The sequence below is a fragment of the Panthera pardus genome, unplaced genomic scaffold (assembly GCF_024362965.1).
Source record: "Panthera pardus isolate Hobbes unplaced genomic scaffold, ASM2436296v1 HiC_scaffold_3, whole genome shotgun sequence".
Taxonomy (NCBI): Eukaryota; Metazoa; Chordata; class Mammalia; order Carnivora; family Felidae; genus Panthera; species Panthera pardus.
Window position 1 is genome coordinate 6,220,003 of NW_026526876.1, and position 24,385 is coordinate 6,244,387.

The 24,385-nt window shown below is 45.7% G+C and overlaps 1 long non-coding RNA gene across 1 annotated transcript in view; it reads right to left on the reverse strand.

The window, feature by feature from the left end:
* The window catches only part of LOC109245848 (uncharacterized), an 87,677-nt gene that overhangs the window by 2,365 nt on the left and 60,927 nt on the right, over window positions 1-24,385 (reverse strand). The window contains exon 2 of the long non-coding RNA XR_002071119.2: window positions 20,264-20,419. This is a non-coding gene — a long non-coding RNA (uncharacterized LOC109245848). The remainder of the gene's footprint in view (window positions 1-20,263; window positions 20,420-24,385) is intronic.

A 24,385-nucleotide genomic window follows, 5' to 3' on the forward strand; every position in this document is an offset into this window, starting at 1 on the left:
CAGGCTCCAGGCTCTGAGCCGTCAGCACAGAGCCCAACATGGGGCTCAAACCCACGGACTGCGAGATCATGACCTGAGCTGAAGTCATACCCTCCACCAACTGAGTCACCCAGGAGCTCCACAATCTTTATTTTTTTACGATACTAGGAGTTGTGATCTGTATATGTGCATTTTGCAAAGATGATCAATTTCCTCAGCAATCCTAATGTGTGCAGAATGATCAAACAAACCTTCCACAATGTTCTTCGGTCTCTGATCACCTTCCATGCTAGGCCTATCTTACATAAGGATATGATTTTAATAGCCTCCTCAGATTTATTTATGGGACACTGGGACTTCCCAGGAGTGAATTAGAGGCTTGGGATTCGTATTATGACACCAGCCTTTAAGCTGCTCATCACTGGGGTGGCCTGATCCTTGAGGGGATGTTCATGGATTGTTAGAAATAGCCCTCAGATCTTTAGCTGGAAGCGATACCACATCGGGGAACACAGCAAAGGCATTTCTAACGTCTGATGGAAGAGTCACCAAAGAGAGAGACAGGAAAAATAAGACAACCATTCTGCAAGGCATTCATGACTGTGGAATTTAAAAATTTCTGACATTTGTTTATTAAAGATTATAACTCACTTCAACAGCATACAGCATGAACCCCCTTTAGCCAGATAATAAGTACAGCATGTTCTTTATGATAACGTCAACCATAAAACTAGAAGACTTTACTATTTGTTATTTATCGGGTCGACTAGACAAATCATTTTTTTCTACATGCCAGGCTTGGAAAATTCCTTATTTTCTCTCTCCTTCTTATATATAAAAACAGCAGAGGGTGGGTAAGTTGATCTTAATGCACTTTGCACTGTAAAAGCAACATTAGTTGCCACTGGTGCTGAATCCAGAGCAGTGACAACATACGTACGTTTTTATTGCCCATTAGGTTTGTAGAAGGATCACCTTTAGCTCTTGCCAATGATGGAAATTGTTGTTCTAGAAAGTTTTTTCCAATGTCTATCATAAATCCATTCCTTTTTCTTTATCTTCAACCATCATGCGTGGTCATACCAACACGCATTTCTTGCTTAGACGGTGTTAATAACCTCCTACAGAGTCTCCCCAACTTCCACTCTTGCCCCTTTAAAAGTCTGCTCTCTACACGGAAGTCAGGGTGATCATTTTACTATAAATCCATTTAGAGTGCTCCCTTGCTCAGAACTCTCCAGCGGCTTCCTGATGCCCTCAGCATAAAACCAAACACCTTCTTGTGGCTATTATGGATGTCTTCTGATGGCTTCTTCTCTCTCCTCTCTGGATCTTAACACCTTCTTCCTGTCCCACCCTTGACTCTGGAGGCTTTGAGGGAGGTGCACCAATATGGCCAGCATTAATAGGCTCCTTTGCCCCCCACTTGCAGGCATGTTCAGCCAATGGGGAGCTTGGGTATGGGTAGGAGGGAGGTGGGAGAGCGTGGTCAGGGTACTGGTTTCCCAGGGTCCCCCTGACCCCAGCAGCATCCATCGAATGAAGGCCACAGCTCTTTCTAGGAGGTGTTTTTCATTCAGCTGCCTCCCTTGGGTCCTGGGAACCGCTCCCCACTCTGCCCCCAGCACTGGAGGTGGTCAAAGTGTCCTGCCATTCCTTTCCCTTCGGGTATTTTCTGTGCTTTGTGGTTCCTCTACCACACCCACATCGTTGTAAATATGTCTTTGATTGAAGTCTTCTTCATTCGCCAGATTTTCACGTGCCTTCTGCACATGGCTAGCTTTCAGGTCCCCCGAAGTCTGGTACCTGCCTATCCCCCAACCTCACCCCAGGCTCGCTCAGTTGACTGTCCTTCAATTACACAGGACTGCCCTCCTTTCCACACCCACCCACACTCACCGGCTGTCTTCACTGCCTGGAGCCCCCTCCCACCTGAGCTGTGCATGCCTGGGCTCCATTCACGGGAGTATCAGTTTCACAGAAAGGCTTTCTCTGACCTTTTGAAGTAGCCCACTCCTTCCAAACACACTCTATGAATTTCTCGGTTCTGTTTTCTTTGTCTCTTACCATTTACCGAAATGATCTTATTTAGTGGTCTTTTTTTGTTTTTTTTGGTCTCCACTACGGGAATGTGAGCAAGAATCTTGTCTCTCCTGTGCCCCCAGAGGAACCCCAGTGCCTAGAACACACTCCATAAATGGTTGCTAAGTATTTGTTGAATGAATCTGGGTGGAATGTCTCATTCTACAGACAAGGAAGCTGAGATCCCTGGAAATGGACCTTCTCTGGGTCCTCACATGGGGACTTGAAACAGGGTTTCTGTGGCACAGGTCTGCCCTTACCAGTTCTTGAGTTCCTGTCTTATTTGTATCCTGTCTTATCTGTAGAAAGGCGCTCCTCTTCTTTTACTGTATATTTGCTGGGTATAAATTTTTTTTTTTTTTTTTAAGAGAGAGAGAGAGCACACACACGAGAGTGTGTGAGGAGCAGAGGTGGGGGGGAGAGAGACAGAGAGAGAGAGAATCTCAAGCAGGCTTCAAGCTGTCAGCACAGAGCCTGATGCAGGGCTTGAACTCATGAACTGTGAGATCATGACCTGAGCTGAAATCATGAGTCTGATGCTAACTGACTGAGCCACCCAGGCACCCCTGCTGGGTATGTATGTATTCTTAACACAATGAGTAATTTCCTCTAAAGCATGGATTTTCTACCCTTCATTTCCCCCTGTGTTTCTCTATTGTCTTGTTCTTTGACACATCCTATTTCCCGTGACTTCTTGTAGTTAGGAAGCACGAGTGAGAGCTGATGTTCAGATACTGACTGGGGGAAAACCATATTCACATGGGAGAGCAACAGGGGAAATCAAGACCTGAGAGGTCTTTGAGGAAATCAGGGCATCTGCGCACAAACAGTAATGGTCATACTTACCGCTACTTAATTGATGAGTATGCATTCTGGACCAAACATAGCATGAGGCACTTTACACGTAATACATACATGGACATATAAATTCTTATCTATTCCTCATGTAGCAATCCTAAGACCTATACAGCTTCCTTCTTTCTTTAGGGGAAGGAGCTGACATGCAAGGAGGTTAGAAGGCTTCTGGGAATGTGGCATAGATTCTGACATGGGCCTCATTCTCCCTACACCCTCTTCAAGTCTGGTGAGGCTCCTGGAAAGTCTGCAGGTAACTGAGACTCCAAAGTGAGGTGTGAGACAGCTACCACTCTGACTGGGAGTTCAGCCTGAGCTTGAGAAATCAGATATGGGTGAAGAAGTGACACTCAAGGAGTAGGGTCCGAAAGGGCCAATTTAGGGGCTGAAATTCGCTCTTGAATGCCAGAAGTCAGAAACGGGGAGTCAAGGCTCATCATAAAGTTGGTGCTTTCTGGCCCTTTGATGGTCTGGCACCTTTCTTGTGCCTTTGAGAGTGTTCTTTGAAAATGACATGGAAAACACACACACACACACACACACACACACACACACACACACACCACTTGATATTCAAGGAAGGTCTTTTTTCTGACTCAGCGATGGGAAGAATTTACTGTCTGGTCCCTCTCTAGGGGCAGAGGTAAGTTGGCCCTGAAACATGGGTCACTAGCTTTGGAGGCCTAATAAAGCAGCAAATCAGGACAGAGGTAGGGAGAAGCATTCAGAAGGTAGGAGCATCTGGCAGAAAGAGAGGAGGCCAAGCTGAGGGGTGTGTGGCCTTTGATTCCCAAACAGATGGCTTCAGACCATGGTAACTTTAGAGGTAATAACGCTTACTTGCAGCCCAAGATTAGGTATGAAATGTACTTCCTTGACCAGAGTCACGTGCAAATGCCCTCTCTGTGCCCTAGAAGCATTTCTCTCCAGGTCGGAAAAGGGATGAATGGCTAGAAGGGTCAGGATGCTCCATCAAGGGAGACCAAAGGCAGGTTGAGGCAATGTCTAGCCATGAAATATTAATCTCCATGTTTCAAGCATCCCAAGGAAATTTCTTAATGTATTTCCATGCAAGAGATGTTGCGCAATTGACCCTAACAAAAAATACTTCTGCACTTTACTAAAGTCTACTTTTGAGCTATCCAATGTTTTCATCATAATATTTACTTCGGCGTAAATAGGCTAAATTCTCCAATTCTGATACAAAACAGAAAGATCACAGAATGAAAATAAATAGATGACATGGCTGTTTAAAGATAATGTAAAATGTTTTCTAGCAGCATAAATATTTGATTGTAAAACTTTCAATATGTTGTGTCTATTAACTAGTAATGGACAATATTTAAATAATTCAGCCAGCCAATGTGGGCCAGGATCACGGTGGGGGAGGACATGGTCAAGGCCCAGCCTGGCGAGATGCCAACTTACCGTCAAAGCACACCCCAAAGCCTGGCCCCAGACACTGTCCATTCCATCTGGAGCTCTTCGGTCAGGACCAAGCCACAGACAAGAGCAGAGGGTTAAACAGAACATGGGGACATTTGAAATTTTCCTGTCACCTTCCATTGCTAATTTGGTTTGCACAGACCTTCTATGCGTCATTCATATTTGGACCTTCAGACGTTCAATTCAGTCGGTACTCTTTGGCATGGTTCTTTGATTTTTGTGTTTGTTGGCAGGGGATGGGGGTGATGTTTCTGGAATACCATCAGGACTTGTGGAATTATCTGAAAATCCACTCACCCCATTGGTATCCCTAACTCTCTACATGTATAATCTGGCAAAGAGCATTAGATTTACAGTCAAGAGCTGTCATTTGTGAATTACAATTTGGGAAACCTTTTCAGCCACTTGAGTTTGGGCAGTTCTCTGAACCTCTCTGGGCCTCACTTTCATCACTGTAAAATGGGACTAGTGAGATGCGGCCTGGCTATTTCACTGGGTGGTAATGAACATCTAAAAAGAAAATGAGACAGAACTGAAAGTATAGATGTCCCTTAAAGGACTGGCTTCATTTGAGAGAGCACTGTATTCATTTCAGAACATACCCCTCTTTGCACGTGCTCTAATGTATGTCTCATGCTGAGCCTCACACATTATAAATCTCTTTACAAGTTTGCGGGTTGATTGAATGAGGATTGTCGGCTGCCAGGCGGCCCTCTTCCCCACTCAGCTCTGCAAGGAATATGCTCCAAGAGTAGGAGTTTCCCAGAGTGATAGCCTGCAATCTCTCCAGAATCCTTGGATGTCTGCCCTCACCACCACCACCCCGCCCCCTGCCCCCTGCCTGGTGGCCATCATGGGTTCCAGGGTGGGTTCTAAAGCAGTAAAATCCAGAAATCTGAAATCAACAGGAGACAAGGATCTGCTGATCTGTTATTCAAAATAACTGGGAAGTCAGTAATTTTATAAAGCAGTGCAAATAACGCACAGTAATAATCCTCTGTGTTCATTTGCTTGGCCTGGGACTTTTTGGGGAGCAGGGGGTGGTAAAAGACGTGTGCAAAGAGTATAAACTTGAACGTACGTGCCTTGTGAGGTACTGTTTGGCGACACCATCTGTGCAATGCTAAGCATACGGTAGGCAATAAGAAAATATTTATTGAATGAATGAATGAAACACCTACCATATTTTACTCAGCCTAAGATGCACATTTTCCCATTTTGCACTATCACCAAAGAAGTAATGCCTCTTAAAAATCAATGGACTGTCACATGGTAATTGACACATTGTTTTTCTTTTTTGTGCATACAATAATGATTTATCATATAATCAGCGGTCTTAAATTTGATGATCTATGGTAAGGAAGGATCGAAGGGAAGATTTATTTAAGTGGTAGAATATAGGACCGAATTTCTTGAGTCATCGGAAGAGGAAAGTTTCTTTGTGGAACAGGCTAGGCTCCCCCTTTAGAGAGAGACTGGGACTGAGGTTGGTTGGCAGAAGAGAAGGCCAACCTGGAGATAAATGTAAGGAGCTTTCAAGTGTGAACAAAGAAAGACGCAGAGACAGAAGTGATTAAAATATGTTTCGGGGCTATTGGAAAGGTGAATGTTCCCAGAGTTCATATGGAAAATATACAACATAAGCCTGTAAATAAAGGTAGGATCACGGAGGATTGTACAGAGCTTGGAATAACAGGCTGGAAAGTTTGGATTTCTTCTTGGGTATAACCTTAGAGCCAAAGAGTGACATACTAAAAATAGTGTTCTAAGAGGATTAATCTGTCCAGGGTGGACTGAAGTGTGTGGGACTGGAGACAGGGAGGGCAGTTAGGGGATTATTTCTGTAATCCAGCAGAGGTATAATGACAGACTATAGTAGGGTTGTAGAGAGAGCAAAGGTGTGGATGAGGGAATTTTGAAGACACTGGTTAACGATGTCTCTTAAGTTCTACACCATCATTTATTTAACTCTTTCTATGTGCCAGGCAGAATTGTTCTAAATACTTTTAAGCAACATCTCAGTATTCTTATGGGACTTATAATATTCTCCATTACTTTCTTATTATCTCTTATTACTTTCCCCATTTTATACCAAGGAAACAGCAACAGATAGATACACAACCTCGTGCCATTAAATACTTCTTGCCTTGAGTTCTTTAATGTTAGTGTTACTATCCCTGTGTTTTCTGTTTTCTCCTGCAAGTTACAACTTTGTACATCTTTTTAGTTTAACTTTTCATGCCATGGTGTTTTAGGTACTTATCTAATAAACATACACAATCTGGATTTTCAATCTGATTCCATTTCAGAGTCTTTGTTAATGGGGGAGGTTTAACCCATTAATATTTATTGTGATAAATTATTTGTGAACATTACTTCTTTCATCTTGTTTTATGTTTTCTGCTTCTCTATGACTCCATAATGATTTTCTCTTTAAAAAATTTTGTATGCATTATATGATAACTTGAATGTAAATTAAAAAAAATAAAATTTAAAAAATCTAAAAAAATAAAATAAAAAAGCATTCATCTCATAACTAAAAAATTTTTTTTAATGTTTATTTTTGAGAGAGAGAGAGAGAGAGAGAGAGAGAGAGAATGAGCAGGGGAGGGGCAGGGAGAGAGAGGGAGACAGAATCTGAAGCAGGTTCTATGCTCTGAGCTGTCAGCACAGATCCCGATGTGGGGCTCAAACTCATGAGCTGTGAGATCACGACCTTAGCTGAAGTCAGACTGAGCCACCCACGTGCCCCGTAATTTTCTCTTTATGTTTTTCTTTCCTATAGTGATTTTCAAATTTTATATCTTAGCCTTTTATTACTACCTTCTCTCTTTAAAAAAGCAATTGAACATGTATTTCTCTGTTAATGTCCTGGACTTCCATGTTCCCTATGTTAAGAATAATCTTCTCCTTTTTATCACCTAGACATTCTGCAAGAACTTAGATAAATGGTGCTCCTGGGAACCCCTCTCTGATTCAAACTAGATTATAAATTAGCCTCTGCTACTCTCCCTCTTCTAGCTTTTGTTAAAATGACCAGGAATATTAAATCCAGTAGAAGATAATTAGGCTTTATTTACTTTTCCATGATACAGTATTTTTGGCAAGAATTGTTCTTATATTTGCACTTGGTTTCAAAATCACTTTAACAAAAACTATGAAACTGTAGTCTAAATATTACTGTTTTTATTACCACCACTTATTTGTATATTGCCTTCTTCAATCTTGCATTATCTCTATTTTATTTATTTGTTTTTCTCTGGTCTACTTTGCAGGGATGGGTGCACTGGTATAGTTTTAAAGCCTGAATGTTGAAGAACATTTCTGTCACTATATTTTCTCATCCAAAAGCTGTAAACTTGACCTCTAGTTTTTGATGTTGTAAAGGAGAAGTTTGATGTAGAATTGACTTTTTTTCTTTTGTGGGTAGTTTTTAAATAGTATCTGAGTGCTCATGGGATTTTCTCCCCACTAGTTCGATTAAAAAAAATACAAAGAAGTTATGTCTTGATGTGTGTCTCCATTCATTAGATGTGAAACTTGGTAAAAAGACTCGTGTCTTTTTTGTAGTTCAGGAATAATTTTTTTTCTTTTATTTCTTTTCAGTATTAATCTTTTGAACATTCTGATCTCTCTTTCTGGAATTCTTGTTCCACAGAAATACTGGAGCTTCTGGGTCATTCCTCCCATGCTTGTCATCTTTTTAACACTTTATTATGTTTCTCTCCTATTCTCCAAGTTATGGGGAAGCTTTTGGAACTTGTACTATAATTACATTAATTTGCTCTGCACGGCATATATTTTACTTTAAAATGCATTTATCATTTTTTAATTGCCAGTAAGTATTTTCTAACATCAGATTGCTTCCTTTTCAGGACTAGCCTCATAAATGTTAAAATCCTCTAAAGAGTACTGAAAATACACCTTAGAGATTAGGCTGCCTATGATTATTTCAGTAACTGTTACTGAAAGGAGGGGCATTTCCTTTGATTTATCAGTTCAATTCCCTTTTTGGAGATTGTTGAACATTTTCTTACATCTGCCACCTTTCCCCCATGATCATTCTAAGAGATGGTTTGTCCAGTAGTGAGAGTTGAGATGGGTTCTATCAAGGATTTTGTGTATCGATACTAAAATGTTGCAGGTCCAGATGAAGGGAAACGGGAAATGTTTAGATGTATAGATCTCCAGTTTGCCAAATTAGAGAACCAGTAGCTTATAGGGAGTAAGGAAGGACTTTGAGCATGACACAACTATGGCAAGAAGGAAGCTGGCCAGGACAACACAGCATCACTTCCCCTTCCCATTATTAACAGGTGTGTTGGTGAGATTTGCCTGTTTGAGTCGCTTCCCAGCCCTGTGTTCAGTGACACCACAGTGCTAACTTGAAATATATGGAGGTGGGGATGGTCACACCACAGAAATTGACAAACACTACAAATCGTGGCTTTCCCTTTGCCTGACCTACAGTTGTTAAACATTTACCAGTGTACAATGCTCTTAGAAAATATATTTTGTTTTTCGTTTTCCTGGGTCCAATGTCTAAATCTGTCTTGAAAAAATTGAAGATGAAGCCTGACTTTGGTGTATGTACACATCCCCCTGTTATGGGCTAAACTGTATTCTCTCAAGATTCATATGTTAAAGCCTAACTCTCAGTACTTCAGAATGTGATGGTCTTTGGAGAAGGTGATTACATCAAACAAGGCTGATGTAGTGGGCCCTAATCCAACCAGCTGGTGTCCTTGTAAGAACAGGAGGTTAGGGGGCAGCTGGGTGGCCCAGTAGGTTGAGCATCTGACTTTGGCTCAGGTCATGAACTCACAGTTCGTGGTTTTGAGCCCTATGTTGGGCTCTGTGCTGACCACTCAGAGCCTGGAGCCTGCTTCGGGTTCCGTGTCTCCCTCTCTCTTTGCCCCTCCCCCGACTCTGTCTGTCTGTCTGTCTCTCTCAAAAATAAACATTAAAAAATTAAAAAAAAAAACAAGAGAAGGTTAGGGGGCACCTGGGTGGTTCAGTTGGTTGAGCGTCTGACTCTTGATTTTGGCTCAGGTCATGATCCTAGGGTCATGGGATCAAGCCCTCCATCAGGATCTGTGCTGAGTGTGGAGCTTGCTTAAGATTCTCTCTCTCTCTCTCTCTCTCTCTCTCTCTCTCTCCTTCTGCCCCCTCCCCTACTTGTGCATGTGTGCTATCTAAAATTAAAGAAAAAAATGTATGTATAAAAAGAAGAGATTAGGACATGCAGAGAGACACCAGGGGCATATATGCACAAAAGGAAGACCAAGTGGAGACACAGGGAGAAGGTGGCCACCTACAAGCCAAGGAGAGAGGCCTCAGAAGAAACCAACTCTGTGGCCACCTGAATCTTAGACTTCTGGTGTCCAGAACTGTGAGAGAGTAAATGTCTGTTGTTTCAGCCCCCTGGCCTGTCATATTTTGTTGTAACAGCCCCAGCAAACTCAGACACTCCCTCTGATAATCTATACTATCCCCTATTCCCCCCTGCCTTCTTCCTCACTGGAATGTCACCTCTAAAACCTAACAGAATGGCACAGAATCATGGCACGCAGCTGCTTCCTACTTATCAGCTTCCATGTTGAGTGGGTGATGTCAAAGAGTTCAGACTCAGGGGTCAGGTCAGTGCTCCTTCATAGCACAAAACTACTGACATCTCCCCTCCTCTTGTCTTCCTACACTTGGCTTTAGAGTTCTTGTCTACATAGACAGTCTGGCAAGAAAGTGAATGGACAGGGGGGACGCATCATACATAGGCAAGAATGCAAGCCAAAGACCAGAGGCGATGGGTTCAGAGATGTTGGAGGGCAGAGTTATCTTGAAATAAGAAACACAGGACTTTTTTTTTCTCCCCTGAAGGGAACTTCCTTTTTCCAAAATACGGTATTTTACAGGACTACGAAACTGGAGGGCTCCAGATAAAACCCCAAAGTTGGCAATGTTAATTACAAAGACATGCCCGGTTCACTCAGCTTCTCATTCTGTTGTACCTAAATACATCGAAATTATGTCATCGGGTGATGCTATGTTACTTCCATTTCTCATAGGAAATTAGAGAATTCAGGCCTCTTGATTATATTTAGAAAGTGGGCAAATAATAACTTTGTAAATGATTGAGGAATTATGATTAGGTAAGAACATTTGTACTCAACCTCTTTAATATGGCTAAAAAAAGACTTGTCACACTGACTTATCCTTGGCTCAGTTTCTAGACACAGAGATTTTCCGCTACTGAGATGACAAGGCGTGGGGATTCGTTATAGTGGATTCTTCAAATATACGCATAGTAGCATGATATATAGGAAACCCATTCCCTCAACAAATGCTTGCCTATTGTCCGCTAAGCACTGAGGACACAAAGATAAATGAGAGACAGACTGTCCTCAAGCAGTTATGAGGTGAGTGAACAGCCCCTTCCAGTCCACCACAGGTTAGAACAGCAGTTCTATCATACATGCCCTGTTTCCTTGGAGAAATCATTTAACTTCTTTGAATGTCAATTTGCTTATCTGCCAAATGGGATTACTGAATCCTTTCTGACCAGTTCCTGAGTTATTCCTGAGGATCAACTTAGATCAAGTAATTGAGAGTTAAGACTATGTTGATGGTCAGTCAGCTCCTGGCTTTCTCAGATCCCATCGTGGAGACAGAAACATGGCACCCATTGGCTTAACGCTTCCAGTTACAATGGTCCTCCTGTTTGCCTTGGATGACTTTGGTCAACGTTGGTCTACTAGAGCATGTGAACTCAGAAAACAATGGTTGAGGGTGGCTTCACTTCCTGCTCCTTCCTCTCCCCATGTCCCCTGTCCAGCTCTGTCACCACTTCTGCCATCACCATCTAATGGTGGCACAGAAGAGCATGGGTTTTGAGTCTGAGGGACAGAGAGGATACATGTTGTTTTTCTTTTGTGTGACAATTTATTAACTTCCCTTTCATCTACTGGAGATGTTTGGATGAAGGAAAAGTGACCCACCAGTAAATGACTAAATTTAATCAATAAATCACTTGACAGAAGCCAGATGCACCCACAAGGGGCTAGATGAACCCTCAAGACCGCCAGGCACTCCTGGGAGTTCTCATGGTAACTGAATTTTGTAGTTGAGGGAAAGCCAGGATAGGTTATGTGCCCCAAATCAGATAGGTCTGTTGGACTCCAAGTTTCAGCCCCGTCCACACTACTGAAACTGCCTCACTGTTGCCTCCAAGTGGCTCATTACTTTTCAGAAGTAGGGTATTCAAGGAAGTCTGGTTTCCGGGTCTAGAACAGAGCATTGCCCACCTGCCATTTTCTGCCCCTCCTATTTTGGGCCCATACTTTGAACCGTATGCAGACAGACACCTCTTTACCCCAATTCCTGGTCATTCCTCACTCTGGAGCAGTCCAACGTTAGGATGAGGGAGGAGAGCTAGTACTGAAAAGCCAAGGGCTCTACATTCTAAGTTCCAATTCTGTGCAAACTTGCCTTGTGACCTTGGCCAAGATGCTTCTCAACCAGATCTTTGTTTCCTAAGAAACGTCTGCGAAGTGAGGAAGGTCGAGTTGGGTTTCCTGTTCAAGAGTGGCAGACACTCAGCCGCAGCCCCCATGACCTCCTTCCACCCGGTGGCCTTTCCTGGACAGCTGTGCGGCTCGTCCACAGACTTGCTGGTGGGCAGGAGAGAAAGCGGCCGGCATGCTTCTCAATTCCCTTTCGCCCGTGAGTTGGCAAATCCTCAGAGAATAAGAACCCCTTTTCGTGTAACTCTAATCAAAACACGCTTTGAAGGGGGTGTCTGTTGCCAAAAAAATTTATATTTATCCCAAGAAAAATTAGAAACTATTTTTGGATTATCTGCACATGACGGGCCTGCCTTACTGCAGATAAACAGGAATTACTTGCATGCAAAGCCCCGTGCTGCTCAGAACACGCGTCGCCCTCCTCCCCAGCTCTGCCCTTGTTAATGGAGGCTGCCCCATTGCCCTGGGGCTGCCTCTCTCCCTGGCAGCTCCAAGTGGGATAAGATTAGGGGTGGGGGCTCCATGCAGATGTGGCTCTGAAACGTGTCTCTGCTACTTCCCAGCTTTGTAGCTTTGGGCAAGTGTATAGCCTCTGTGAGCCTCAGCTTGTTCATCTGTAAAATGGGGATAAAGAACTCATCGCAAGGTGGCTGTCAGGATTCACAGGAAAAAAACAAACAAACCAACAAACCAGCATTGTTTTATGGTCTGCATTCCATCACGGCTATCTCCCTGGTCTCCCCAGCTCTGGTTTTGGCTCGGAACGAGGAGTGTTTACCCTGCTTACATTTAGGGACAGGGCTGAGAAATTAAGGAAAAGTTAACTTAAGGCTCCAGGTGTTTTGGCCAGACAGGTCTACCTCCAGACAGGGAAGCGGCTGTGGACAGGCTATTGCAGAGCAGGAGAAGTCAGATGGCCCTGGGAGCCAGGTATCTGTCCCAGGCCTAGAGGACAGACAAGGAAGGATGGCAAATGTTGGGGGATGGGTCTGCTAGCAATTTAGATTTCAAACCTCACAATGCCCTGCCAGCCCAGTAAATGTGTACAGAGGCTGAATGTGGCCCTTAGAGCTCCGGTTTGTAACTCTGACTCCAGAGGAACATGTTGGTGTCTCAGAGGGGCGCCTGGGTGGCTCAGTCGGTTAAGTGTGACTCTTGATTTCAGCTCAGGTCATGATCTCACGGTCCGTGGGTTCAAGGCCCACGTCCAGCTGCACACTGACAGTGCGGAGCCTGCTTGGGATTCTGTCTCTACCCCCCACCCCTCTCTCTTTCCCCCTCCTCTGCTCACTCTCTCTCAAAATAAATAAACATTAAAAAAAAAAAACCGTCTCAGAAAAAAAAAAATTCACCTCTCCTGGAAACAGGTTCTTCCTTTCTTCACTCGGGGTTTCTGGCCTTTCCTAGAGGTACCATTCCTTTGCCAGCATCTACTGAGCACCCATGTTGCACAAATACCATGGACGAGAGAAAAAGATGCACAAGAGTGGGTGTAGCCAATCACATTTGAAGTAAAGCTTCTAGAGACGGGAATAGCATTTCAAGATGCTTTTACGCGTGTGTTCTTGTATACGCTAATATGCTACCGTGATAGTGTTGCAATCGGCTAAAGAAATAGAAAGAAGTGACTTCCGTCTGGGGTGGAGGGAGGGGCTGGTGCAGGAGAGCTGGGCGGAGGCGTCACAGGAGCCCCCTGAAGGGTTCTGCCAGGCAGCATGTGGGGAGACGGTTATGGATTTTGCTGGTCTCACGTCTGTTTACTCTCTCTCCCCTACTGGAAGGCTGGAAGCTCCTTCAAAGAGGGGGCTGTATCCTCTGTTTGGTTTTCCTGATTTCCTTGACACTCCGTAACACCTATCTCAGTTTCTTGCTATTTAGGAATCATCTGGCCATTGAGAAAATGAGATTCCAGATTCCCCTATCAGCGAGAAGCAAACAGTCTGAGGCATTTGGGGGAACGGAGATAAAGTCCGCAAGATTGGCGTTGGGTCTGAATGAGCCTGCGGATTTGTGGCGGCTGACAGATGCCGTCTCGCCCCTGATAGTGGCACATGGGGACTTCCTCCTCGGCCGTAAAGAGAATGGCAGGCACCCCAGTCCCTAATGGTCCCTAATCACAGATATTTCGGGACGACTAAGAAGCAAGACCTCACACGTTAGGATCTCACCGGAAAGCACTGGGTCAGATTACCAGCAGCCAAAAGGATGAAGCGCGTTGATTTAGCTGGAGAGGGATGCACCCAGGCTCGTTTGGCAAACACACACACACACACACACACACACACACACACACACACAGTGAGACGCTGTCATCCCTTTGCCGAAGTTTCCAGTCTTGTTGCACTGGGTCATGTTGATGATCTCTTCAGCCTGCTTAAGGCCGGGTGAGGATGAAACCAGGGAGGGGGAGTCCCGTTTCCCAAACACCTGTTATCTGCCAGACGCGGAACGAAATTCCTTGCCTGCATCAGCTCGTGTACTCCTTACAGTGCTCCAGGATGAGATGGAGGACAGGCATCATTGTTCTCATTTTGCACTGGAGGAAAACAGCTTGCCTTGCCTCGGACCACACTTTCAGTGAATTGTGGGGCTGAGCCTCCAACTTGGGTTTGCCCACCATATAAGCTTTCTATGCTACCGAGCTGTCTCCTCATTCTCAGTAAGGTTCCCCAGGAAACCGACCTAGACATCGTGAGGTGTGGATATAGGAGGCTTACTGGGTGCGGCTTAGGAATAAATCCTACAGGGAGTGAGGAAAGCAGGCAGCATGGGGGCAGGGGGCAGTTACCCTGACGTGGGACCAGTAGACCCCAGCTGGGGATCAGGGTGACGAAGACTTGCCTGGGGGTGATATGTAAGGGGTGCCAGAAAACTCAGCAGGCAAGATACGTAAGGTTTTAAGGCAGCATTTAAATAGCTTTAAGCTAATATTAAAAAGAATAATCCACGACGCACAAAGTTTGAACGAACTCTGAATTTCACCGTGCATCTATAGGACTGAACTTTAGTCTCCTCACCCTAATCCTGGCCCTGTTGAGGTCAGCCTGGGTTTGCAATTTTGCTAACTATCATGGATGTTTTTTGCATTACATAAGGAAAACGGCGCATTAAAACTGCATACACCCTGATTCCTGAGATCTTTGGCACCCCCTTAAATATGGTACCCAAGACGAACCAAGGCTTCCTCTCTTTACTCCTGGTCCTGAACCCCAGCCCGCTCTGGAATGGGGGTGCTCCTCCAAAGCTGTCCTGCCTTGAGAGGCCTTTTTCATCCCCCCGTCTCCAAGGAGCAGGCAGTGAACACACGGGCCCCTTGGGAGCGTATGAAACCATGGGCAATTCTGTTCAGCCAGGAGCAAATGCCTGAATGATATGCTGAGATCCCACCGGCCCCCAACGCTCCCAGGAGCTGGGGGGGTCTGGATGTTCCATCACTGTATCCACTCCACTTCTCAGCACAGCTTAACTCAAACCCAGGCCTTTCCCTGACCGCGTCTTCCGAACCAGAAGCAAAGCCTGTGATTAGATTAGAACTTTGCAGGCAGAGAAGTGATGTACAGTGTATCATCTACAAAACAACATCTTCCCAATACAGTCGAGTCTCCTCAAGGCAGACGTTCAGGTTGGAAACATCCCTCCACCTAGTCGAGAAGTCACTGTGTGCCGTTTCCACCTGCAGACATCCAGCCGCTACTGAGGCTGGAGTGTTCGCCCCGCAGGGTTTACCGGCTTGGCCGAAACTTCTAGGTTTCGACAGCGAGGGGATCAGCATCGGCCTCCGACCCCACTGTGCACGTCCCCACTGAGGACTAGCTGCGTTTCCATTGATCTTCAACACGTTCTCTCAGCGCTGGTTTCTGCTGAACCCTAAGTGCTGAGATCCAAGTCGGGATGTGTTCCTCTCGCTGTATCCCGCCAGGGACTCCATCGGCGTAGGACAGGAACGTGGACGTGAACTGATCAAAGTGCCAGGCCAGGTGTGTTGACGGCAGGTGTGGGCAGAGAACTCCTGGATGTTCCTATTGGACATGGGGCACCAGGCCCCCCGGGGACAGGACACCAGGTCACATAGGTTGGGAGGGTTAGGCCGGGCTCATCCCTGGGTGAGGGGCGATGAGCTGAGCTGGGCACTCAGAGGTGCTCTACCAAGAGCCAGTGGTGTGAGTGGAGTGTGGGCAGCTCGACTCGGAAGGGGACTCAGAATGGGACTCGGAATGGGCGCTCTGTGGGCTCTCAGCCCCGTCTGGCTGCTATAAACAGAACACTGTATAGACTGAGGGGCTTAGACACAACAGAGACTTATTTCTCACAGTTCTGGAGGCTGTGAAGTCCCAGATCAAGGCACTGGAAGATTCCATATCTGAATCGCCTTCTCGCTGTGTCCCGACATGGCCGAAGGACCCTCCTTTCTGCAGGCACTGAGGCCATTTGTGCGGGCTCTGCCCTCGTGACCTGACCACCCCAAGGCCCGGCCTCCCATCAGGAGTCAGCTGTCAACACATGAATCCTGAAGGGATACAAATAGTCAGTCTGCAGTATGGGGGTCAGAGCTGGAACACTCAGCTTTCCCAAGCCCTCCCTCACACCCGCATCATGGCAGACCCTGGAGCCTGGCTGCTGGGGTTCAAATCCCGGCTCCTCTCCCAGCTAGCTGTGTTGACTTTAGGCAGGTTACTCAACCTATCTGTGCTTCATGTCTTTGCGGAGAGTAACAATATAGGCCAGTGATTAAAACAATTACAGGGGCGCCTGGGTGGCTCAGTCGGTTAAGCGGCCGACTTCGGCTCAGGTCATGATCTCGCGGTCCGTGAGTTCAAGCCCCGCGTCGGGCTCTGTGCTGACAGCTCAGAGCCCGGAGCCTGTTTCAGATTCTGTGTCTCCCTCTCTCTGACCCTCCCCCGTTCACGCTATGTCTCTGTCTCAAAAATAAATAAACGTTAAAAAAAAAATAAAACAATTACAAAAGCTCCCTCTTCTCCGTTTACTCCCTTCCCTCTTTTTTCCCTCCTCTTTGTCTTTCCCTTTGCTGATTCTCATATGAAGCTGACCTCTATGGTTTGATTTTATTATTTAAAGTCCAGTGTCCCTCTGTGCTTAAGATCAGGTAAGGGAAAGTTCCCACATTCTTCTTCGTTTTCAATGGTTTTTTTTCGTTAGTTGATGGTCTCTGGGTGAGACTTTCCCATGGCTGTGTGGCTGCAAATAGAAAACTTGTTTCCCACCCGTGACCTCTGCTCTCATTACCTCATCATTAAGCCTCTATTCGCTTGTTCTGGACCCTAAAGCCTCCTAGACTAGGCTTCATGTGGCAAGGCCAAGTACACGAGGACCCTTCAGGCCATAATAAAAATGGTTCTCCTTTCCATGAGAAACCCTGCATCCATTTTGACATGACTTCAGGAGGGTACAGATTGGTTCTTTTTTTAAAAAGCTATTTTTGCCTGTGGAACACACCATTTCCACAAATAATGAGTTGTATCCAAAACGCCGCTCCAGGCAGAGGCAGACTCTGGGCTTGCCAGACAGTAACTCTTGCCTCTCCCGGTTCTTCTGTCTTTCGTGGTTTGTCGACGTGGAAGGCAAAGTTCAGCAGCTCCCGGGGGCACATCTAAAATATGCCACTCAGCACCGCAAACTTAAAACTCAGTCAAATCCCAGGAAGGAACCAAATAGACCATTTTTTTAAAAAAATCCAGTTACTGTCGAGGGTAAGGACTGGCGACTGACAGAGAGCCACGTAAAGTTGCTAAAGCGAAAACAACTTGTGAAAAATGGTGCTACATTCAGATCCGCCAGAGCCCGGAAGCTCCTTTTCCTTCTGCAAAAAAGCAGAGTTATGAAGCAGTCCCCGTCAAAAAGAAGACACTATTGGTTAAGGAGCGGAATGGAGCCCATTTAAAGAATATCGCTGCGGCTCTAGGATTCGTCTGGAGAAAACAGAAACGGGTGGACCGAAGTTCAATAAATCAGGATTGTGTATTTAAAAAAATTTTTTTTAATGTTTTTATTTATTTATTTATTTATTATTTATTTATTTTTTAAAATTTTTTTAACGTTTTTATTTATTTTTGAGACAGAGAGAGACAGAGCATGAACGGGGGAGGGGCAGAGAGAGAGGGAGACACAGAATCCAAAACAGGCTCCAGGCTCTGAGCTGTCAGCCCGGAGCCCGACGCGGGGCTCGAACTCACGGACCGCGAGATCGTGACCTGAGCCGAAGTCGGACGTTTAACCGACTGAGCCACCCAGGCGCCCCTGTTTTTATTTATTTTTGAGAGTGAGACAAAGTGCCAGCAGGGGAGGGGCAGAGAGAGACAGGGAGACACAGTATCTGAAGTCTGTCAGCACAGAGCCTGACGCAGGGCTCGAACCCACAAACTGTGAGATCGTGACCCGAGCTGAAGTTGGACGCTTAACTTACTGAGCCACCCAGGCGCCCCAGGATTGTGTATTTTAAAGCCTAAACCTTCAGCAGTTTCAGGCATTGCTATTAATATTAGCCCTGAGTTAGGGAAATGATTGATCTGATAGGGAACAGAATGGATCTGTGGCTAATGCTGAAGCGGCAATGAGAAGAGAAGGTTCATCTATCCTTTAGTCTGTCCGTCTATCCATCCACCCATCCATCCATCAATCCATCATCCATCTATCCATCCATCCATCCATCCACCCATCTATCCATCCATCATCCATCTATCTATCCTTCATCCATCTATCCATCCATCTGTCCATCCATCCATCCATCCCTCCATCCATCCATCATCCATATGCCCACCCACTGGAAACTCACTGGCATGTGCCAGTTGTGGTCATCGGTGATACGTATATGAAAAGTCAATCACAACACAGGCAAACAGTGACAACGCAGTATGATGAACCAAGGTGCAGGCAGCTTAAGCTGAACAAAGAAAGCCCACATCTGCTCGGAGGAGTCAGTTTTACAGAGAAGACAGGTTTTGTGCTGAAATATTGAAGCAAAGCAGGAGTTTACCAGATTCGCGGTGCTTCTCTCTACCCGGGATGCCTTCTCCCCTTGTCCCCTGGTAGACTTGGAGGCACAGGATAACCCTGTGTGTGTGGCCTGGGGGTGGGCGTCTGCATTGCTGAAGTACAGACCACCAGGGCAGCAGTTTTAAGGAGCACAGACCTTTTTGAGAATCTGCTGAGCGTCCTGCTCCCACTGCAAATACACAAGTACACACAACTTGACATGCAGTTTCCAGAGGTTTCTGAACCTATTTATGCACATCAGGTTACGTGCCTCTGGGCATAAGGGTGAGGAGGGGGAGGTGGAAAAACCCAAGATGAAGACACTTTCCTTCCAGGACATCAAGAATCTGCCTACTGGAGGGGCGCCTGGGTGGCTCAGTCGGTTAAGCATCTGACTTCAGCTCAGGGTTCATGAGTTCGAGCCCTGCGTCAGGCTCTGTGCTGACAGCTCAGAGTCTGGAGCCTGCTTTGGATTCTGTTTCCCTCTCTCTCTCTCTGCCCCTTCCCCACTTGTGCTCTCTCTTTCTCTCAAAAATAAAGCTTGTGTTCTCTCTCAAAAATAAACATTAAAAAAAAGAATCTGCCTACTGGAGGGAGTGCGAAGTAGGAAGGGTCTCAAAACAAAACCCTAAAAAAGTTGAGCTCAGAAACAGAGGCTTATAAAGTGGTCAGGGACGGGGAGGGGGGAAGTAGGGAGCGATGGTTGTAAGATAAATAAGATAGGAGAATTTAATGTATAACACGACGACTGTGTGGATAATGTTGTATTGCACCGCTGAAAATTGCTAAGAGAATAGAACTTATATGTTCTCACCAACAAATCATAAATAAATGAGAGGGATGTGTTACTTAACTGGATGGGGTGAATCCCTTTCACAACATACACGTCTATCAAATGATCACATTGTATACATTAAATATCTCACTATTTTGTTTGTCAATTATACCTCGATAAAGCTGGGGGGAGAGAAAAAAAAACACTTAAAAAACCCTACCGGGGCCGTATTATTAGAGTTTGTTGTTGACAGTGGCTTCACTCAATGGTTTTGTGACCAGCATGCATTTCCTTCCAGAGTATATAAATAATGGACACAGTTATTCCCAAATAACTCCTTCATTTTCATCATTATAGATTTTGGTGTGAAAGAACCCCTTTGAGTATCATGTATTAAAAACTGAAAGAGGGGCACCTGGCTGGCTCGGTCGGTGGAGTGTGTGACTCTTGATCTCGGGTTGTGAGTTCGAGCCCCACGTTGGGTGTGGAGATTCCTTAAAAATAAAATAAAACCTTAAAGAAAAAGTCACTTGAAGACTCCACATCATTTTGAGACTGTACCATGGGCTTTCTTGGCTTATTCGTTTCTGGAAAAAGCACAAGAGAAGACTCTTACCTGCATTTTAAAGACTAAGCACTAACCGTTTATTACAGGTCACGAGTTCAGCGTATCCTTTTCAAACATGCAGATTATTTTTTATGTCCAGTGGTGAGCAAACACTCATCCAGCCTTTTCCAGGCTACAATGCGGACTTCAGGTGAGCTGCGGCCGCTGGAAGATAAGAAAAGGCACACTGTAGGCTCGATATATGAAAGAGACCCCTGGGCACCCAACTCTCAGCCTCTGTTGTGGCTGATAATTGCCACATGACCATACTCTGGCCGATGAGACAGAATGGAAGTGTCATCTAGGATTCCTGGGACATCGTCCAAAAGAGAAGAACCACACTTCCCCCACTTTCTCTCTCCTCCTACTTGGGATGCAGTTGTAACGGATGGTAGCCTGGCAGCTCTCTAGGACCATGAGGTGAATCTGGAGACTAGAAGCCATACGCTCAAAGTGGCAGAGGAAACCATCAAGGTCTAGGTCCCTGATGACATTGTGGTGCTGCCCCACCAGCTGTAAGCCTCCCCCTGGCCCCCTGGCCACTAGGATGAGGGTTTTTTTAGTTTTAGCAGCAAAACCCGATTCTCACTGAGACATCATTCGCCCTCCTCTGCCAGCAGAGATCTGTCCCTATGCCTAGGGAGACAATTCCTTCAGCTCTATGTTTTTTGTTGAAGTAATCATCCATGGTTTATCTTCCTGACTGGCAGCTGTCAGAGCATATCAGGCATTCCACAAGGCAATGGCATCAGAAGGTCATGGGTCATTAGCCCGATGGAAAGTTCCAGATGGCTCAGTTCAAATATGGCTGCGACGTTGCTGCTGTAAGATCTAAGAGAATCTCCAAAGCTCTGCCTTTGATCCACCAGTTGTCAAAAATCTTCTCTTTCTACCTGGCCTACTGAATAATGGATCTCGACAGGATCGACTCCTCCCTCTTTTGTAAATATTCTGGATGTGAGAAGCACAGCCCATTTTGTTTCCCAGTTATTATCTGACTCTTATAGTATTTGACTTTTCTGTGTCAAAAAACAAACAGAGAACAAACATTAAGCTGTAGCCAGGTCTGCAAAAAAAAAAAAAAAAAAAAAAAAAAATTTTCCCTCTTACCCTGAATGTTTTTCTAGTGACTCCTTTTGGAATGTTATTTTGAACTTACAAAGGTTCTTGAAAAAAAAAAAAACCCTAGTATATTTCTTTTAAGCATCCCTTGAGAAAGTCAGATTTAAACTTAGCCAACGCGTTGGCTTTTTAAAAGCACTTTCTTAAAATAGTCAATGTAAATCTTGGTGGGAAATCTTTAGGTGCCCCGAGTGGACAGAAATAGAAAATGTTAATGGAAATGCCATTTGTGAAGACACTGTGACGGCCCCATTCAATGGGCCCAATCAGAAAAGACGGGAATTTGCAAGCTATTCCAGTGTGAGTCTTTAGGAGCCCTGGAGAGGGGAGAAAAATAGGAAGCCGGTGGAAAAGACTGAGAGAGCAGACGATCATAAAGCTGTTTGGACAGACATGACTCCTAGGTGTGCACACTGATGCATTACTAAGTCATGGTTATTTGCTAACCCTTTTAAGTGAATCACCCTGGTGGGTCTGCGGGGCTTGGCCTGATGTCCAAGTTCAGCAGGAGTGTGAAGTCTCAGAGGGCCAAGCTGGATGGAGTCCCGGGGGCAGAGGTCTCTGTGCTGGCTTTATGGATGAGGACCCGAGGTTTGCATGGTTGTAAAACGTGGCAATGCCAGCATGGTGTGACCTGGGGTTAGATGTGGCAGGGAGATTTTGCTCCCCCAAATTCTATTCCAGACACCCCCAAACTGCTGCAAACAAAAGAAAAAAATCATATAATTTGGCATAAGCAGTTGAAGCTTTTTTTAGTCTTATTTTAAGGGTGTTTAAAAGTATCTATGGGGGGGGGCGCCTGGGTGGCTCAGTTGGTTGAGCGTCCGACTTCAGCTTGGGTCATGGTCTAGTGGTTCGTGGGTTCGAGCCCCACGTCGGGCTCTGTGCTAACAAACAGCTAAGAGCCTGGAGCCTGCTTCAGATTCTGTATCTCTCTCTCTCTCTCTCTCTCTCTCTCCTCCTCCTCCTCCCCTGCTCATGCTCTGCCTCTCTCTGTCTCTCAAAAATAAATAAATGTTAAAAAAAAAAGTATCTATGGAAGGAAGAATAAGATAAAAACAGAGAGGGAGGCAAACCATAAAAGACTTAAAATACAGAGAACGAAGTGAGGGCTGCTGGAGGGGAGGTGGATGGGGGATGGGCTAAATGGGGGATGGGCATTAAGGAGGGCACCTGTTGGGATGAGCACTGGGTGCTGTAAGTGATGAACCACTGGGTTCTACTCCTGAAAGCATACTACATTGAAGGCTTTAATTTAAATAAATAAGTAAATAAATAAATGAATGAATAAATACATAAAAATAAAAGGAGGAATGTGAAAAAAAAAATCTATGGAAATGCAACGTGAAACATGTCTCCTCCTACTGTCCTTTCCTTTTTCTCTCCAGACCTGAGGAGTCCCCTTGAATCATAATCCGTCCCCCCAGAGTTACCAGCCTAAGTGTCTTTATATGACACATCACATTGCTATATCTACTGCTAGGTTCATTGAAGATTCTCAGTCTTTAATAGCACCGGGTAGATTTAAAACAAATTTTTTTTTAACATTTATTTATTTTTGAGAGACAGAGACAGAGCACAAGCAGGGGAGGGGCAGAGAGAGGGGGAGACACAGAATCTGAAGCAGGCTCCAGGCTCTGAGCCATCAGCCCAGAGCCCGACGCGGGGCTCGAACTCACGAACCGTGAGATCATGACCTGAGCCGAAGTCGGACGCTTAACAGACTGAGCCACCCAGGTGCCCTACACCAGGCAGATTGTTAGGCCATTAATGAACACTGTGGTTCAGTATTATGGCTCCCACCAAGAGTGCATGCCTTTTTGTTAATGGCGCCCTCTACTTAGAGCACCATAGCTCCCGATCTGCCCTGTCAGGCCACGTTATTACCGTCCCCTTTCATTTGTAAGAGTGTCCTAGTGTGTGTGATAGATCGTAGGGGCACCCTGCTTCCAGGGGATAAAAGGCCACCTGCCTCTGTGGTCCTGACTCAGCTCAGAGGTTGGAATGGGGTAATGAGAGCACCTGCTCTGGGTCCGCTGGCGTTGGCCGTGGGTGCTGGCTGTGCTCACGGAGGTCTATTATTAGAGAGGTAGGTCATCAAGTTCAAGCTCAATCTCCAGTGGAGATTTCCCTCGATGATGCCACCAATGTGGTCCCTCGACCTCCCTTGGGGAGGCGGCCTGTTTCGCTCTGACGGTTGGACGTTCTCCTTCGGACTCAGTTGCAACCATCCTTCTGAAGGGGCAAGGGAAGTCTGCTCTCCTTCTTCCTGACAGCACTTCTGATGTAATTACGGGAGTCCAGAGGACGGGCTGGAGGGTCAGGAGAAATCACTTGCTTCCCACCTTTCTCTGGACTCTCCCCTGAGGGCAGAGAGGAGGCGAGGCTGTGAGGAGACAAGCACCACAGTGGCTTGTCTGGGTGACAAGGGTCACGGGCTCACCTCTAGCGTTCGATGGTCGATAAGGGCACGGGGTTGAGTCTTGCACCTGCTTTACTGCACCTTCCAAACCTCAGGAGGACACACGTGCTGATCAAGGAGCCCTGAACCTCCGAGAGCAGGTGCTATCGCACCCCGAGTCTCTTGCGTCCCTGGACATAAAAACCTAGATCCATGTGATGTACTTTTTACACTCCTGGACCCTCCTTCCTCAGCTGACTCCAGAAATGCTTTTGGGGCCGCATTTTCTTTTTCCTTTAAAAATTTTTTTTAAATGTTCATTTACTTTGAGAGAAAGAGAGAGGGCTCAAGCAGGGGAGGGGCAGAGAGAGAGGGAGGGAGACAGAATCCCAGGCAGGCTCCATGTGGCCCGCGCAGAGCCTGACGTGGGGCTCGAACTCACAGACCACGACATCATGACGTGAGCTGAAATCACAAGTCGGATGCTTAACCGACTGAGCCGCCCAGGCGCACCTGGGGTCACAGTTTCTGAGACCCCATACACCCCCCTTTCCTCCCGCTGAGGCACACACTTCCTGTTCTCTGCATTCCTTCTGTCCTATAACCTG